The sequence below is a fragment of the Psammomys obesus genome, unplaced genomic scaffold, assembly GCF_907164565.1.
Source record: "Psammomys obesus unplaced genomic scaffold, mPsaObe1.curated_primary_1811, whole genome shotgun sequence".
NCBI lineage: Eukaryota > Metazoa > Chordata > Mammalia > Rodentia > Muridae > Psammomys > Psammomys obesus.
Window position 1 is genome coordinate 1,657,388 of NW_026590663.1, and position 17,382 is coordinate 1,674,769.

At 37.8% G+C, this 17,382-nt stretch overlaps 1 protein-coding gene across 2 annotated transcripts in view; it reads right to left on the bottom strand.

Moving 5' to 3' along the window:
• Positions 1–7,683, bottom strand: part of Tspan12 (tetraspanin 12) — a 91,853-nt gene extending 84,170 nt beyond the window's left edge. The window contains exon 1 of one of the 2 annotated variants that reach the window (XM_055608094.1): positions 7,630–7,683. The gene's annotated coding sequence lies outside the window, so the exon portion shown is untranslated. The remainder of the gene's footprint in view (positions 1–7,629) is intronic. The other variant, XM_055608093.1, reaches the window with a different exon arrangement.
• Positions 7,684–17,382: the final 9,699 nt, after the last annotated feature.

Genomic DNA, 17,382 nt, shown 5'->3' on the forward strand with positions numbered 1-17,382 from the left:
TCTTCAAGAAAAAAAAGAGAGAGGGAGAGAAAAAAATTTCACATGACTCATACATATTAGAAGTGAACCATATCACCATCCAATTTCTAGTCAGTTTAAAGTCTATTAACATTAAACCAGCTAACCATGTCTCTGATTTTAATTTTTTCCCCAGTTTTTGAGGTAAACAAATATAATTTACACCTCAGGGTGAATATATTTGAATGTAAAGAAATCATATGTTTTCTCACAGTAATCAAATCACACAACTCTTCCTGATATTAAAAGCATATCAGATTGAATTCTGAAATTTCTTGCAGCTTCGCCTATTTGGCATAAAACTGTCAAGATCGTCTTGTAGAGTGACCTTTCTCTTGTGGACAGATACATATTAACCATGCTCATAAATGTGAAGTGTCAAATCAAATGGCCATTTATTAATTCAGAAGGAATATACATGCCAAGAAGACCAGACACTTAAAATGTAGCACATGCATTATTTTCCTAGAAATAAGCCTCATAAAGACTCAACTTAGCATTCAAATGCTTCTTGATAGCAAGGAATCAAAAGACAAGAAATTGAGGCTATGATCGGATAATGACATCAACCTGAAATAACCAGCTAGATAACACTTTTCTCTACCAACTTCAGTATACACTAAAAAGAAAATATGGACTCAAACAGATAAAGCTCAAAATTACCTTTATTATTGACAAAGAATGGATAAAAGACAAAGCATTGGCTATGAAATGAAGTGAACTTGATAATACTTTTCCAGTGCACTAAACCATCTAAGTTGTTACTAATATAATTGCTCAATCTCAGCTACTACCTCCAAAGCTAAGTCCCTGACCGCTAGGCTGTAGAGAAGATGTTGGTGTAATGTTCCTGTGGAATGTGTACACTTTACCCTGTTCATTCAAATGCTGATTTCTCTCCCCCACTATCTGTTTTCAATCCTGACATTACACTGTGATGTTTATTCTAAGCATCACCTGTCATAAGTTTGTGTAAACATGCTACCATTTGTTCTCTGTAATTTCAATAAAACACCCAGCCAGTGCTGTGCAATGGAGAGAATAGGGTGGGACATCTGGAGGGGAAGAAAGGAAGTGAATGGGAGGAGTAGGAAAACAGAAATCTACAGGAGAGGACTTGGAACCATGAGGAGAGGTGAACTGTACCTAAGATATGATAATGTAGGAAATCTGAATGGGAGGAAACTATGAGGGCTTGGAGGTTTAGGATGAAGTAACTATTGCCCAGCATTGTGCTCTAGGTTAATTAAATAAATCCTAGTCTCTGTGTGGTGATTTGCATATACAGCTGGTTTAGGAATAAACACTGCTTAAATAAAACATAAACCAATAATAAACTTTAATAATCAACAACAAGAAGACCAAAATGTCTGTGTCCATCATGTGAAATATGGATAAGGAACAAGGAACAGATGAGGGAAAGAAGGGGAGAGGGAGAAGAGGAGGGAAGCAGGGAAGAAGAAAGGGAGTAAGGTCCTTCTGCCAAGGGACCAGGGAGGAGCCCAGCACTGCTTCAGCCAGGAGGAATCAGGATGGACGCTGTTTGTATTTGCAAGCCCCGGTAGGTTATCTTCCCTTATTTCTACACTGAGTATATCTGTTTTCTCTGTGAAGTGTTCTAAAGTTCTACTTAGACATTATTTCAGACTGGTGTCAAATTTAATAAGCCTTGAAGCTACTTTGCTTTTGCTTGTCTCTTCTCTGAACCATTGTTGGTTACCTCAGACTCCCTCAATTCCAAATTCAGGAGTGGAGTCTCCTTTCAAGTGATCCTGCAAACTCACAACAGGAGGACTAAGAGGCTTACTGTAAGACTAATCAGAGAAGGAAGATCTGGTCTAAAGCTGTTCAGCTAGGACTTTGTTATCTAAATGCTGTAACTGTTGGCTTCAGGTTTTACTGTACCTCTGTCCTACCTCCTTCTGTGTCCTTACAGTCACTATTGCTAGACCACGTGCCCATTGTGGCAAGACACTGGATACTAAAAAATGAAATTACATATTTGTTAGTAAATTCCTTCATCTGAAGTTTGACTTTTATGTAATCTGTTCATTTTACTTCTTGTCATCAGCAATTGCAGATGTTATGTTATTGAATTGTTTTTGAAACACTACTTCACTGTCATCTACTGGTTTCCTAAATCTACCCACTGGGGAACCAGCAATGCCTGGATAAAGGTACCAAATGGCTCCAGGCAATTTGGGAGAGCTGGGAGTGGGAGAAGTGGAAAGCCCTGAAAACATACATGCAAGTAGCATTGTATAAGGCAAACAGGTTATATTTCTGAATATACATGTATATACATCTATGCCTACAGTAACAGCTGGTGAATAAAGAAACCATGAATTTGAACACATTAAGGGACAAATATATGGGAGAGTTTGGTGGAAAGAGGAGAAAGAAATGTTGTAATTAAATTTTAATTGCAAAAAAAAAGGAAACAAGAAGATTAGATAAATTAATAGACAATGGAGAGAAGAAGAATCAATGTTTTAATTTCCGTTCAGCACCAATTTCTTCTTGACCTTGACACTGTTATAAGATCCCAGTGTAACAATGACAACAGGCATGTATGACATTCTGTCTCCCAAATAAGGTCCCACTGAATACTACTTATAAAAATTAAAATATATTACCCCAAACAGAGTTTCATAATTGAGATTTAGTGAAGCCATAACAATAGCGATTTACATAATTTTTAATACTTAACATCACTTTAAACAAATCATTAAAAATACTGTGTTTTATCTATTCCAACTTCCTATTGATCTGCTGATGCTTTGTTTGACAAACTCTGTAATTTTTGTTTATTTGTTTGTTTGTTTTGAGAAAGAGTTTTATGTACCTGAGGCTAGCCTTTGTGGCTCTCCACTGGGGTCTTGGAGTTTGGTTTCCAGATGGAGAACCAGGGTTCTTCTGTTTCTCTCAGGGGCAGCTTGAACACTTTAGATTGAGGTCTAAGTGCCCTAAGCCTGGGTGTGGAAAATGTTTTCCAGAGTGCTACAGTTCAGCTCTTTTAGCATGAGAGCAGCAGCAGCAGCGGCAATGGAGTTTCAAAGCTTATAGTGATACCAAAGTGTTGCAGCTCTTGGTTGTTATGCCCAGATCGTAGGGAACCCAAAGACCACCAAGAGCCGATCATGTATGCAAGAGCAAAGAGTTTTATTGGGGCTTAAGTTCGGTCTCAACTGTCACCATGCAGTGGATCAGAGAGGAGAGCCCCAGGCAGATGCAAGGCAGGGTTTTTATTGGGGATTGAGAGAGGACCAGGAATTTCCAGCTTAGCTGTTACATGACTTGATGACATTCATCAAGGGCAAGCTTGTTACAAAGTGATTAGCTAACCGACATAACTAACATTGAGCGAGCTATCTATAGACCTCGGGAATGTTAGGTATTTTCTGGGCCATGAATGTTCTACTTCAAGGTCGGTGGGCTGCCCAGCACAGATGCCCCATCCTGAGGTAAGATACCTTCCCATTCTTGTGATTATCTCCAGTCTATTTCTTGGGTGGCGGGATTTTATGGTCCTGGAATTGGTGACCTATGGCCTAATTTTTTTTTTTAAATCAGGCCTGGTCATAAAATGAAGACAAAATGGAGTTTATATTGTCTTCTCATTGGTTAAGCTGCTGTGCTGAGCACTGCAGAGGTGTGGGTCAAGGCCCATGCATGGTCAGTTTGCAGCCAAGACACCAGGCTGGTAAGGCCCAGGCCCATTGGGCCTTAGGGCAGGCCTGGAGGAGGATAAATGACAGTGAGAAAGCGTGAACCTTTATTTATGTGAAATCAAGGGCAATATAAATCCTGGGCAGAGGGAAGGATTTCAAGGGTGAATGTATTTGATTTGATGGGGTCAGGGGATCAAGGATACTTAATGGTCTTGTCACAAGAAGGACAATATAATACTAATTATACTATGGAGATGGGGGAGCTCCAAGTACAATTGAAGGTCGCTGCTGGACTAAGATCTCTAGCTTAGGAGCTTCTAGTCATACCTAAATACATGCTAGAGTAGTTTCCTTTTCAGGGAAGGGTCTGGCCTGTAATTTGCTCTGAAGGCTATGTGACCTTCTTACAAGAACTGAGAACACCCAGATCAGGGGAGAATTAGACATCCCCACCCCCACACCCTTACTCCATCCCGCTGAGAAAAGGGAGTGCAAGAATCCAAACCAGGACTTTTTGCATGCTAGGCGAGAATTCTATCAACCAAGCTAAGTGTCCAGCTACTTTCCTAGTATGTCTTGAATAGAACATTAGTTTGTGTTCTGTTGGGGAACATAGAACTTTGTCAATAAAAATATGACAATCTTATAGGGGGATTTGTTTGTTTGCTTGCTTGTTTGATTGCTTTGGAAATACAGTGGAACATGTAGGGGCAGGAGCATGCTAACCTACTACTCTACCATAAACCAATGTGTCCAGGTAATTTGTTTTGATTGATTGATTGATTTGTGTGAGTGTTTTGGCTGTATGCATATATGTGTACCATATACATGATTGGTGCCTTCAAAGACTATAAGGATGTGTCAGTTCTTCTAGAACTAAAGTTATAGATGGTTATAAGTCACCATGTGGGTACTGGGAACCAAACTTGGGTCCTCTGCAAGAGAAGCAAGTGCTCTTAAGCACTGAGCCATTTTATTCCCATGATGCATTCTTAAAGATGGAGCTACGTCTTATCATTGTATGCTTAATAAAGCTTTTCCCAGATTAATTTGGATCAATTCTACACTAAGTATTTCTACCTACAGTAAATAGAAAATAAAGCACTCAAACTATTTCTAGTAGAGCCAGCATGGTGGCGCATGCCTGTAATCCCAGAACTTAGGGAGGCAGAAACAGACAGATCTCTGTGAGTTGGGGGCTAGTCTGATATTCAAAGCAAGTTCAGGACAGCCAACAGTACAAGACAAATCCTGTATTGGAAAAAAAAATATATATATATGTGTGTGTGTGTGTGTGTGTGTGTGTGTGTGTGTTCCTAATAGTACTTCCCATTCAAAGTTTAACTGTCTTCAATCACTTTTTGATCTGACATCATTGGCATTGATGCTGCCTCACATATCCTGTCGCTGTGCACCAGTGGCATTGAGGCTGCAGCATTTCCAAGAAAAGATCCAAGGTTTCCTTCCTAACCAGACATCTTTTCTCCAGCTTTGATAAGTGCACATCCCAGCACCTACCAAAGTATATCAAAAGCATGGCTCTATCCAACAAGCAGAAGTCACAGTCTTTCCTCCAAATTCTCCTTGAATGGTTTGCTAACTAATACATTTATGGCTATAGTCTGCCTCTAATACTAGTGGTCCTAACAAGCTTCTGTAGGTAATAAAATATGAATCTCTTCTCCTGCCCAGCCAACATTAGAAAGTGCCACTGGTTATAATTTCATCATGTTATATATGAAAAATGTGTCTTAGAACTGATGAGCTATGAGGTCTAGAGGGCGCTTACTTTGCACAGGCATTGTCCAGCCTATGTGAGCGTTCAATCTTGTCTTCTTATTGAAGGTAGCCAAACCATACTGGAAACATAAGGCATGCTGTACATAGAAAATAAAAACACTGGGTACCCACTTAAATTTGAATTGTGAATAAAGCATGGATTTTTAAAATGTGTGTCCTAAAGGGACTGATTGAAAATGAAGTATTCATTGCTTATTCAAAATTCAAATTTAATTGGCCATCCTGGATTTGTTTCTGACAACATTGAATATAGGTCAGAAATATTATAGTCTTCATAAAAAGTCATTGCAAGTCTAGTATTGTCTTGAAATAATGATTTGGTATAAGAATAGAATATATTTTAAAAAAATAATAGAGTGTATTTCCAATTTACAGCATCATCAATATGCTAACTGCAGATGTTTCAAGATGGTGAGATTCACAATGGTTAAAATGAATTTGGGCTGGATTGTGCTTATGTTTTTTTTTTCCTCTGTTAATGTTCTTCTATTATCAGCATAATGAGAAAAATCAATAAAGCTATTTTCTTTAAAAAGGAGATACAAATTCCACATAGAAAAAAGTTATTAAAGGAAATTGTGTATGCAACATCCTTTTTCAAATTTCTTTTTATTAAACGTGGCCAAGGCTGAGGCTGTAGTTCAGTGAAAATATGCTGAATCTAGTGTGTGTGAAATTTAGGTTCAGTCCTCAGAAACCCACCTTCACACACATATATACACACAAACACACACATATACACATATACACACACACCTGACCTGTGTTGGACTGGTTCAAATGCATTCTCGCTGCCAAAATCTTTATTGCTTTTCTTTTATTGCTGTAACAAACTACCACATGCTGTAGCTGCTGAGGATCCAAGCAGAGCACCTTTGTGTCATCAGGTTTCCTGTCACATATGGATCTTAAATATCAATACACACTTATATATTTGTCTATTTGCAATTTTTCTTCTAATTTTTAAAGATACCAAATTTTATTTTAAACTCCTGAAGATACACTGTCAAGTAGAAACATTATCCAAAATAAGTGTTTAGTAAAATGAAAAAGATGTTGTTTATAATAATGAAAAATAGTTTTGAAGGTACCTTTAAAAATTATTAAAGAACATGCAATCAGATATTGAAAACCCAGACTTCTTTGGCATTTGCTTAAGGTTTTTTAAAGATAGGAATCTTTCTAACAAGCATTAGAGAAGACTAAAATAAAATGCTGATTTTACGTGTCATGTCTGTTCAAAAAAAAAGTTTTCTACAGGGTGAAATGTGTGAGCTTGGAAGCAAGTTACAGTACCCGCCCAGCCCTCTTTTTCTTTCTCATCTCTTACCTGTGTTAGGATTCAATGCAATAGGAATTTACTCCATTAGATTTAACATGGCAAAACACAGGATAAAAGCTAGATATGAGCAGATAGCTTGCCTTGCTGTCATTGAAAACTCAGATATCTTCTATAGGGCTGGATTGCTGTGAATATATTGTTTAAATTTAGTTATGTCATGGAATATTTTGTTTTCTCCATCTACGTTGATTGAAAGTTTTGCTGGGTATAGCAGTCTAGGTTGACATCTGTGTTCTCTTAGGGTCTGCAATGATATCTGCCCAGGACCTCTGGCTTTCATAGTCTCTGTTGAGAGTCTGGTGTGATTCTGATAGGTCTGCCTAATTTGGCCTTTTTACTTGGCCTTTTTCCCTAAAACTTGACATTTGGAGGGGAGATATACCTATGCTACCAGGAGCAAATAGTTGGTCATTGAGACAGAAGATGTAATAACTGCTTTATTTCCCATTTTAAGCACACCTTTCTCTACTCACAAAAACATGATCCATGTCAACCAGCTAGGGGGAAAAAAATCAAATATATGTCATAGAGGCATTTTTATTAAATTCCCAAAAATTAATGCCCCGGCCAGCAAGGAGATTGGCAAAAGATACATGATGAAATAACATGAAAGAAAGTTGTAATTTTAAAGAAAAGAAATAGGTACATGGAGGCGATTACGAACCATCAATCATAGTTATGCCTCATGTTTTATAACTTTCCCTGCAGTGCCCATTGTTTATTTATATGAATTTTAAAAACCCTGAAATTAATGTTGGCTGCCCTCTGAAAATACTACAAAACAAGGACATTACTTACAAATTACTTGTGCCTCTCCTAGCAGTTTCAAAGCTGCAGATCACTCAGCTGCATCTTTCACTTTAAGCAGCCTCATGTACTTTCACCTCTGTGCTATGTATAGCATGCTGGACTGTCTTCCGAAGATCAAAGGGAAGCGGCTGCACTTTATTTACAAAGGCAAATTTAATGGGTAACCAAGGTGCTTATTTTACTAAACTGCCAAGTTCCTTTGAACTGCTTACTGTCTCCGCTGATCCATAGACCATGCTCTAAAGGCAGAGGCTCCCTTGAATCTGGAAAATGTTCTTAGCTTAATTGGTGCCTCTCTTTGAACTTTGAACATGCCCTGGTTTTGCTGGGCTGGAAGTAAACTGAGGTTCTCTGGGCCTCATGAGTGCTAAAGGACTTTGGAATAGCAAAACAAACAAAACAAAATAGAACTATAAAATTGAGAATATTTATCTCAATATTAGTATATGATGCAACATCAGTGTCTCATCCAAAACTGGAACACTGATCCAAGTATGTCATGAGTTACAACCCTCACTGCTCTGTAAGAAAATAATATATTTGTTTTGAGTGTTGCATTTGCGTTAATGTGAAAATAAATGTTTGTGAAGCACAACATACAAAAGAGAGAGGAAATGGGGGATGTGGGTCTCTAAAGCTCGTGAACTAGCAGCATAGATTTGCCTCAGTTGTCCACGTCTCCCAGAATCTCACATTCTCATCTTCAAAAAAAAAAGGAAAAAGAAAAAGAAACAAAGAAATTGCCTTTGGGGACGCACAACAAGACTGCTTGTCACTGTCAGAATCTCCCCATGGTGAGCTGTACATACTCTTCCTTCCTGAGTGTATGCGCTTGCTTGAGCCAACAAGGAATGAATCACAGTAACACATCAGTTCTGGAAGGTGCACTTGTCAACTTGGGAAAGTTTACAGACACTCTTTTCATTTCTGGAGCAATCAGGGAAGTATGAATTAGCACGATAAAGACTATAAAGCTACAGTGCTATGGACAACCAGGGCCTCTGAGGACCGCCTGCTCTATCAACACCATGACCTTTGTGACCACAGAATGTCCAACCCAACCCAATATCTTACGCAATCAACTCAAAGATTCCATGAGATACGCAAATACAGGAGAGCCGATGAATCAGTGCTGACTCCGCTTTTCCCCTCTTTAAACTTACACATTTAAAAAAAAGTGAATCTGCTATTTTTCTTATACAATGATATATAATTAATGAAAACAATGTTTCCACCTTTTGATCTTTTCCTGTTACCATTGTACCTTTCCTGCCTTCTTCCTAAAGTCACTGCAAGTCATGACAGTAGCGAGACCGAAGAAGAGAAGAATATAGAAAAAAAGAAAGAAAGAAAGAAAGAAAGAAAGAAAGAAAGAAAAGAAACAAAGAAAAGCACTCAACTTCCCCTTATTGCTGATAGTGGTCATCTCAAAGAGTTAAATATTAGTTTAAATTATCTGCATTTGATATTGTTGTTCTGTTGTTCTCAAAAGCTGCAGGGACGGTTTCCTCTGGACTATTTCCTTTGACATTAAGACTGCAGGCAACTTCCTGAAAACCACTGTGTTTTCAGTTAGGATGCCCTATTGTCTAGAATCCACAATTTTCTTTGATCTGCTTCTTATGAGGATTAGCTCACTTGGTCTCATGTAAGTTTTCTTAAACTTGCTTCTAGAATCTAGAAAATGGAAGCATATGAAAATGCAGAAAACTATTTTTTTTCCAGCTCAGTGAATGGCCTTGGATGGTCTAAAGCAGTAAATGACCAGGAGATGTAGTCTGTGGGCCATGTGCTAAGCACTCTATGGAACACCCTCTCTGGAGTCATCCTCACAACTCTATGCAGTTTAACCACGTTTGTGGAAGACGAGGTTTAGAGAAACTAACTCACCAGCATCCTTAGCAAGTAATAAAGGGAGCAGAGATGAGGGTCTGAGCAGATTGACCGCAAAGCTTATGGTCTTAACCAGTTCTAAACGGTGCCACCATACAATCAGATGGTCATCAAACCAATCTATTCCTATTAAGTGTTGTGCATATAGAGGTATATAAGCAGACTGCTCTAAGTTCATTCATTACTAAAAAGAAAAAAGGGAAAGAAAAAAGCCATACTGCTCAATCACTATTAACCAAAGCAATCAAACAACACACTCCTTCATAAGTGGGATGCCTACACCTATAAACAGTAAAGAGGACACATTTATTCATGAATTTACAGCAGCTCAGAAGGATTTCCTGAGGTTCACAGGGAGTTAGAGGAGGATTTCTTTTATTACTTTCTCCCTGTCACTTGGGATTTCAAATAACAATTATTTCTTTCTTATGGTCTGATGATTATTTACAGGAAATACAAAGACTACTTTTGAAGCCATTAACTGAATTGTTGGATATACAGTATTCTATGTATATGACACCAGAGGGGCTGAGAATGCAGCTTAGGGGTAGAAAGGTTTCTGAGCATGTGAAAAGCTCTGGGTTCAATCCCTTCCACCAAAACAAAAACCAAACTGAATCATAACAAATTAGCAAGATTCTCTGCAAGGGATGTTTGTGAAATCCAAATATATAAGCCTTGCATTCCAAAACTCGGCTTCAGAATAATAAATGGTAGAAATACACATTAGATTTTTGTTGTTACTACACTACTCTGGCAGTTAACGTAATGGAGAAATGACTAGTATGCTGTAAATTTTGTTACAGAATATTTCATTTTCAATCCATGTTGATGTTAATTAATACCACTACAAAAATTATCTGTGTTCTGAAAAATTATCCATGTGTTCTGATCTTACTTCTTTCTGAAAGACGAAGGAAAAGGAAGACCTCCATTATTTTACCTTTAATTTTCTCAACCGGAATGTTATGTATGGAGGCTGATGAGAGTCCTTCTGAGGTCTTGAGGTTGAAAGGGAAGAGCAGAAGCAAACAAGTGGTGTCTAGATCAGCAAATGATACTGCTTCAAAAAGCTTCATTTTCCCCATCTGCTATTATCAGTTCAGCTGGAGCACACTGAACACACTTGTACAGACATGTATTCATAGGAATTTTCAAGGCCAAAATTTCTTGAATTTTATATTTAATACATATTCTTATAAATGTGAAAACATGTGCCGAGGCAAAGAATACCAGAGAGAGAATCTAATTCATGACATGGCTCTATCTATGGGAGTTCTGAAGTTACCGAAGCAGGTAGTTACTCAAGGAGTTTTGCTTGCTGAACCATGGATTGGCCGCCGAGAGCCAGTGATGAAGTGATAAGCTAGCTCATGTTTTCTCAGACAGAGATTCAAATTTAAATTTTGTTGAATGCTGTTAGGTGTTAGTTGTAACAAGGGAGACAGGCAAAATGTACACAAAGACAAAGATTCGTCTCTCCATGTTTTAAATACTCCATTCCTCACTCAAGAGACAGAATCTATATTCCCATGTGGGTATATAAGCCAGTCCATGAGCACATTCTGTCTCTCTGTCTCTGTCTCTGTCTAACTCTGTCTCTTTTATTTCTCTTTCTCACACACAGCTTTCATTAGTTTAGTGTTTTACAGAAGTAGGGCAATATTATACATATTAATGTATAATCTTTTTCTGAAATAACACTGCATTTGCATTTCTCTCAGTTGATAGAAATAGTTAGAATCCATGCTTATAAATATTTGCTTTGCATAGATGTCTTCACATGCATTCACTACCTTTCCTATTAATACCATTTAAATTTTTATAGGTTTTGTTCATTAAAAAGTTTTCAATCGTTTAATGTGCAAATATTTGCAAATTGATTTGTCTTCATATTCATTCATATGTATGCCTGTGAATTCTCTTATGTAATAACTACTTCCAATGTGAACCTTGTTCAGTGGAAGCCATGGCGTTAGATGCTTTCACTTAGAGCTGTGTTAACCCATCAGCATTTGCTTGATGACCAATTTGTCTTGACCAAACAGACCAAGACATACAGGTGTACTATCTATGCTCAATATCTGCTCTCTTTTCTTTAAGTAACTATTCAACATTCCCAGGACCTTACCTATGTCATGAACATGCAGGTAAGCTTCCTTTCTGTTGCCCTCCATGGTACTGATCACAGTGTTGATCAGTTGCTCTTTGAAAAAGAACACTCAGTCTCTCCTTTATCTTACGCTTCTTTGATTACTTTGCTACTAGAATTCTATTTTCCCCTGGGGAAGATCTTCTGATTCCTATCTGTGGTCTGGTTTTTTGAAAGGCAAGTAAGGACGTTTTTAGTGATTTATACACACACAGTAAGTTATGTAAATGGAAAAACTGATGCTCAAGTATCTGTGTGCTCTGAGTCTCAGGCATTGTAATAAAGAATTCCTAGATAGTAAGGATATCACACAGGAAAACCTGCTTGGGCCCTGATCATAGGCCATGTACACTGTGTTATACTGAATATATCTCCAAAGATGGTGCTGTGATATTTTGATTGTACTGAATTAAGTTCCTTTTCCATGAGCTCATCCTCTCTGGGAGTGAAAGTTTAAGAACATATTCAGGATAAAAACTTTTCATACAATTTCTCTTCTATTATGGGGTCATGACCCAGGAAAGCCAGCCCTTCCTGATATCAGGTTAAAACTCTGGGCTGGATGCTACCGCAGACAGCAAAGTCAGCCAGAGCAGGCAGAAGAAAAGGCAGATCTTGCTGATGCAGCAAGGCTGTGTGCTGAGTCCCCCACTTTCACTTTCCTCACGATGCCAAAGAAAAAGCATTAATTTCCCAAGAGAATCCATGGAGGCCATAGAACAATGGACAAAAAATCTTTAATCTGCTGAAAGAGAAGAATTTCTAGCCTCAAATTATTTTCTTTTTCCTTTTCTCTTCACCCCTCCTCCTCTTCTTCCTCCTTATCTTCTTCCTCCTCCTCCTTCTTCTCTACTCCTCCCCATCTTTCTCCTTCTCTTCTTTCTCTTTCTCCTTTTTGTCCTCCTCCTCTTTCTCATCTTCTGGATTTCACTGTGTCAATGGACAGCCCATAACTATCTCTATAGATCATGATGATCTTAAACTCCTGCCTCTGTTTCTTGAATGCTGGGATTGGAGGCATACAATATCCACGCCCCCTTGCAACTATTAATTTGAAAAAACATATTTCAGGAAGAAAAATATAGAAATTTTTATAAGAAAAGGGTATAATGAGCTCCAGCAAACCTGCTGTAAAAGAATACTAAATGAAGATATAGCTGAAGGACAATTGCAGTAGAAAAATCTGAATATTCAAGAATGAAGAATGTGAAATATTTTAAAGAAATAAGTAGAAACAGAAACAGATTTTTGTTTATTTATTTATTTAGTCACTTTACAGCCTGATTTGAGGCCCCTCCCTCTTCTCTTCCCAGCCTCACCCTCACACTCCATTTCCCCATCCTCCAGTTCACCCTTCTCCTTTTTCTCAGAGAAGGGGATGTCCCCATGGGTATCAAACTACCCTGGCACCTCAAGTCACAGCAGGGCTAAAGTGCATCCTCTCCCACTGGGGCCTGACAAGGCAGCCCAGCTAGGAGAAAGGATCCAAAGGCAGGCAACACAGTCAGAGATGGCCCCTGCTCCCCTTGTTAGGGACCCACGAGATGACCAGGCTGCACATCTGTTACATATATGTAGGGGGTCTAGGTCTGGCCCATGCATGCTGTTTGGTTAGCGGTTCAGTCTCTGTGAGCCCCCATAACCACAGATATTTTTACTTAAATTCTTTATAAAATGTATAAATTTTGAAAATAAAAATTATGTTATTGTTTAATTGGGTATAGTGTGTGCAAATAGACAATATTGTGACCACGGCAACATAAAGGTTCGACTTTTGATTGAAACAATACAGTGTTGATCTCAATTACATCACAAAAATCAAGTCAAGTCTATATTATAAAAAATTAAGAGTGAAAAGGGAAATTGTAGCCTTTGGGTACATTACTTATACAACTGTCTATGTAGAAAATTGTACAATATTTGCTATAAAACAATTCTAGAATTAATACATAATTTTATCAAGGTTGGAGGACACCAACCTTGATAAAGTCAGTACAAGTCAGTACACCAAAATCAATTGTATATATAAGCATCCAGTGATTAGAAACCAATTTTTAAAGTATCCTCTGCAATAGCAACACCAAAACAAACAAGGATTTGTTTGAAAAAAAAAAAAAAAACACCCTGTAAAAATAATAATGAGAAACCAGGCACTGTAGAACATAGAGGCATACAATGTTCATGGGCAATATACCCACTGTAGTTGATGTGTCAGGTTTTTGCCATACTGTTTTGTACCTAGATACAATAGAGTCCCACCAAACTCCCAACATACAACTTTCTGTAGAAATTGATAAGAAACGTCTATAACTTATATCTAAAAACAAAGGAACTACAACTTCTAAAAATGCACTAGGGAAAGAGTTTGAGAGCACACATTGCTGATTTGAAGGTGTTCTCTAAAGCAATACAATGATACTGCTGCTGGACAGGCTTACAGATTAATGAGACAGAATTAGGAATCTAGGAAAGGATGCACACACACATTTTCAGTTTATACACAGTAAGAGTGAAGAGGAGACTGAGTGGAGGAAGGATAATCTTTCAGCTGCTAATACTAGAGAAACTTGACATCAGTGTGAAATTGAGCCTATGCACAGACCTCATATCTTAGAAAGAAGTTAATATTAAAAGAAACAAGGCAACCAAAAAAGGTCTCGAAGAAAAAACTTTTGTGACCTTGGATAAGGCAAAGGAGTCTTAGATATGATATCAAATCACTGCAGACAAAGGACAATTATTAGGTTTATGAAACTTAAACATACCTGCTCTATGGAAGACCCTTGGAAGAGACTGGAAAAGAAAACCCCGAGTGGGAAAATATTTATAAAATCACATATAAGAATGAAGTTCTAGTAAAAATATACTAGGAATTTATGAGATACAATGAAAAATTATCTTCAAAGGCAAAGATTTCATCAAAGATGATATGGGTCATCACCAGTATTTGGAAAGCGGAAGCAGGAGAATTGCTGCGAGCTTGAAGCCAGCCTTACTTACAAATTAAGTGACAGGAAACACTGGGCTCCAGAATGAGACTTTATCTCAAGACAACGAAAGAAACGACATTATATTTTGCAATACAACAATAGTTGTTGGAGAAATGTCAGTTAAATCCACTGTAACTATGTGAATCTCTGTCTAGAAATGCTACAAAGGATTAAAATGGCAACAGCAAGTGTGGGCTGTAATGTCAGCAACTGAAATTATGAAGACTCGTGTTAACTTGGAAAAGACATGGGCAAATTTACATGAATTAAACAGACAGTTAACACACTCGACACACGCCGTAATGGTCCCATTTCTAGGACTAGTTCCCCAAAATCAAACAGGCTGTGTGGGAAGAACGGATAATAGACACCTCAGTGATTGGGGTATGGTGAGCTGTGGTATGTCTGAACAGTGGAAAGCTCTTCAAAACTCAGGAAGAATTACATAGATCCCTGGACCACACACACTGTACAGGGGTCCATTTGCGCAAACACACAAAAAATTGATGTGCGACAACTTGAAAAATCTTGAAGTGGCGATACCTAAAAAAAATAATTTTTTTTAAATGTATGAAAATGTAAACAGTATCCTGATAGTAGTCTATCGTTTAGTATCATAAAATAAAGCCTTATCTAGTTCTTATTGAAACTTACCCAGATTTGCCGTTACAAATCATACATGTTCCAGATCATACATGTTCTATTTCCAATCAAGACAAAATGAAAACAAATATGAAAGTACATTATTAATTTAAAAACTGTATACAACCTACAGCACTAATATTGTACTGCTATTATGATGCCATGCCTTCTTCCTCTTTTTTTTGCAGTGGACTTATTTTTTATTTAAGATACATAAGAAGCATGCAACACTAACCATGTCTGTGTGAACAGTCTCTCCCTCTCCTGTAAATTGCAGATGGCAGTAAGAAGTAATTTCTGGCAGCTCCCATATATTTTCATGCTATATTTTATATATGGCATAAAGTATATTGACTGCTCTTGTCATATAGGCGATTGTTGGTTAAGTTTTTGAGGAGTCAGGAGTTGCTCTGGTTTTGATGGGGCACAGAGTCAGTGCTCCTAACCCCCACATTATACAAGGCTCATAGTATTTCATTAAATGTGAGTTATACCCCAGTCAAAATACATGCTAGAAATAACAAATGGAAAATGTTTTCTAGTAACTATAAACAATGCCACGGAATGAAATATATGAACTATCAAAATTTGATATATTTCTTTTATGGAATTCTCTAAGAGTACAAAATATTCCTATAGTCTAAAAGGTAGAAACTGTTGGCATTTAATTTACAAACGCCAAATAAATGTGATAAAAGGCCATATGTCTGCCTCATAAAAGTGTGTGCTTTGTGTGGCCCAAACAGGAAGTGCAATGGCTGCCTTGACAGCTGTTCTCATTTGCTTAGTTTTCATTATTCAGTGTACACTGAGAATCAATCTTTCTTTTTTTTTTTTGCCAGAAGCAGGAAAAATGTTCTAATTGTATTTAATGGTTAGTTTAAAGGATGGTTTTGAAACTACAAACAACAATACCAGTTATGCCACAATTTTTAAAATATGAACTAATGGAAGATTTTACTTAAAACTAAGCTTATTTAATAATTTCATTGACAAATTAACTTTTAGGAGAAACTAATGAAATACAAATGATTACTAGAAAATACAATAAATGTATATAAAATACATTCCATTTGAATCTGGAAGACAGATGCATCACTTCTTTGGGAGGGAGGGAGAGAGACAGAAAGAGGAGAGACATAGAGATAAGGAGAGAGCTTTGAAGCCGACTCTTATCCAGTTCCCTTGGTGCTCTGATGTCCAATGTGTAATCTTAATGTCTGATGTTTACAATGTGCTAATGATTATTTTCTCATCTGATAATGCTTCTACTCCAACATTTATTTAACATTGTTTGTTTTGGGAGGGAGGAGGAAATCTGCTTAACCTTAGAAGGACAAGTGTAAATGAACATGTATGAATGTATGTTTCCTCCATCAGTATCTGCTTTTGAGAAAGCATTTTAATATTTTCCTCCCTCCCTCCCTCCCTCCCTCCCTCCTTCCCTCCTTCCTTCCTTCTTCCTTCCTTCCTTCCTTCCTTCCTTCCTTCCTTCCTTCCTTCCTTCCTTCCTTCCTTCCTTTTGATCTTTTATTTGCCATACTGGGAACAGAACTTAGGCTTTTGTGACACATGCTGGAAAGTTTTGCATTAGTGACACATGTTCTCATTGCTTCTGATACTTTTCAGGCGAGGTTAAGATGCTTAGGATGACCTTGAACTAGGTATTGCCCCGGGAGTTCCTGAGTGTATATTCCTCCTTGCCTGGACTCCCCCAGTATCTTTGACTACTTTTCTCCATCCATGCTTATTCACTCGCACCTTATCCTGAAAGGGGAGGGAGAAAGTGTCTTGGCAGAGAGGAAAGTGTTCATCTTGGTCAAGCGGTACTCATTCTTGGAAAAGCACACACTATGGCTAATGGTGTCACTTTTCTCTTGCTGTGACAAAATCCCTAGCAGAAGTAAAGGACAAAAAGTGTGTTTTGGTACAGGGCTTTAAAGGGAAATTTAGTTCACCATGGTGGGAAGGTTATGGGGAACTCATGGTTTCTTGGTAAATTTTATGGCATGGGCAGTATACTATTTTGGTTATATAAATACAGACATAGTATATCAGGCTCTT